The sequence below is a fragment of the Arachis ipaensis genome, chromosome B04 (assembly GCF_000816755.2).
Source record: "Arachis ipaensis cultivar K30076 chromosome B04, Araip1.1, whole genome shotgun sequence".
Lineage (NCBI taxonomy): Eukaryota > Viridiplantae > Streptophyta > Magnoliopsida > Fabales > Fabaceae > Arachis > Arachis ipaensis.
This window is the reverse complement of record NC_029788.2, coordinates 26,973,931-26,976,309: the sequence shown is the minus strand read 5'-3', so window position 1 is coordinate 26,976,309 and position 2,379 is coordinate 26,973,931. Positions and strand designations below refer to the sequence as shown.

The following is a 2,379-nucleotide window of genomic DNA, read 5'->3' as shown; positions in this document are numbered from 1 at the left end:
GGAATACGAATATGGGAGCTCCGATGTGAAGGGATGAGCATGCACGCATTAGCAACAACTCCATGTCCTCCACGTGCAAGAAAGGTCCCTCGTTCATCAAACGGCCAACTACACCACCTGCATCAGAAAACCAAATTCATTTTCTTAATCCCTCAAATCAATCCTACTCTAAAAGCTAATAAAAGCTTTTTAAATCAATTATTGACACACCTCATATGACATACCAGTTGCCGCTGCCACCGCGAACGTCAAGACTAGTTAACGAGCTCCCATGGGTGTCTTCAGTTTCATGGGACGGCAGGCTTCCATACACCGGAAGTTGAATCGGATGTGGAAGGTCTTGCCCGAGGTCTCCCTGTTGATGTTGCTCCCCCGCCTTGATAGCAAGCTGCTGAGGCTCCCTCCAAAATATGGTGGTTCTAGAATGCCACCAAGCCATGCCTTAGCCTCATCTAAGTCTTTGAAACCCTTATAGTCATTGTTCTTAAACCTGGTAACCTGACGCTTGCACTCTAACCATGTGCCATATATGCCAAGAACACGCCCCCTCCTCACCGCGTAGTATTGATATCGGCCACCTTCCATTCTCGCTCGCTCTGTGAAGTGAATTCTCTGATGAATGTTCAATGGCAAACCTAGACACCCCAATGACTATATAATCCAGCTTCAGTATCTCACACAAAAGTATTGAATGCTGATGTGAAAACTCCGCGTGGAGTCCAATGAGTCATAAAAAACCTTTTTGAAAAAAGACAAGCCTTCATGATGGCAATACCTTGGGAATTTGGGAAGATACTGCACGCAACTAAACACTTTAGCTACCTAATATGCCTAGTGCATATAAAATATTAAAAAAAATAAAAACATATAACTTAACATTGAGGCTACAAAATAAATCATATATGCACATTTACTTGGTTAAGTACATAATGACTATATATTATTTATATTTATTAATATAACATAATTACTAATGTAACATAACTATATTTCAATTTTAATATTTTAATTTTAATTTTCATTTAACATAAATTCCTACCATTAAGTACCAATGCCCCTCCGTGTACATGGGTATGTATATCTGGATCCGAAGATCGGTTAAATTAGTAAATGTTCGAAATAGGAATGTAGCAGCATAATTTCCCAGGCCCAACAATGTTATGTATTAAGCAAGACGGGTTATGAACGGGGTTCTGGATTACCTTAGTGATGTCGTCCACGGGACCCACATAGCAGCGTTCAATGTACTCCAACGACTCCTTGCAGTAGGTTGTCGGATTCAGAGCTATTTGCTTCATTGGGTTAAAAGAACGACACCACGTTAGCTGCACACTAAATTCAACGTACACAAATATCTGCACCAATTGGATTCCCTCTTAAAGATTACGCGAGAAGCAAGAGAACTCACCGAGAAAGTCGTCAGAAGCCACCAAGTATTCTCTGTCCGGTCATCTGTCAACATGGTAGCAACCAAGTTTAGCACCTGCGTCATTGCAAAAAAAAAAGATCATTATTAGCTTGCAATAGTTGATAAAACCACTTATAGCGTGAAAATCCACAATAAAATCATGATTGAACACAAATTTACATCGTCGACGACTTCCTTCTCTGGCCGAAGTGTCAAGAACGCTTTCCTGTCGCCAATGCAATGATCATTGGGCACCAATATCTCTCTGCAACGTAGAAGAGTACTGTATTTAGATAATATTAATTTTTTTAATTTTTTAAATTATTGATTGTGTAGAAGAGTACTGTATTTAGAATTCGAGTAAATATATTCTTTGATGCATTCGATTTACTCACATGGTATAATAAATAATAAATCGAATCTACTGGAATCGAATTATGTTATTCGTCAGTATCCTTATAAATTGAACTCAGTTGGTTCGATTTACATGCATATGAAATTGAATCTTATTGTTTCGATTTATATGCATATACAAATCGAAGCTATTTCAGGTAGCCATTTTCGTTTTTGGGAATCTGGATAATTTTGGATGTCAATTGGTTTATTTTAGTAATTTACCCTAACATAATATATATAGTTATTATCAATTTTGTTATTATGAAAAGAGTTGTAACATATAATTTTTACTTATAATTTTTTATTTATCTTGTTCGAAAAGGGTTATAATTTTGTTATTATAATTTTGTTATAATATAAATTATTTTTCCTTTTTATGGCCACGTGCATATTAAATTGACAATGTTGCATTCGATTTACCATAGCCACCATCTTTATAAATTGAATTGGTTTACTTCGTTTTATTGTTGATTCATGTAAATCGAATATGTCTGATTCGATTTATTCTGAATTTACCTAATTCGCCTACGCTCGATTCAATTTATGGTTAACACAACATTCCTATGTAAATCGAT

At 36.3% G+C, this 2,379-nt stretch overlaps 1 long non-coding RNA gene across 1 annotated transcript; it reads right to left on the bottom strand.

Moving 5' to 3' along the window:
- LOC110270592 lies at positions 1,202 to 1,673 on the bottom strand. The gene is made up of 3 exons (XR_002360231.1): positions 1,589 to 1,673; positions 1,409 to 1,483; positions 1,202 to 1,292 (listed from the first exon to the last, which is right to left on the bottom strand). It is a non-coding gene; the product is annotated as an uncharacterized LOC110270592 (long non-coding RNA).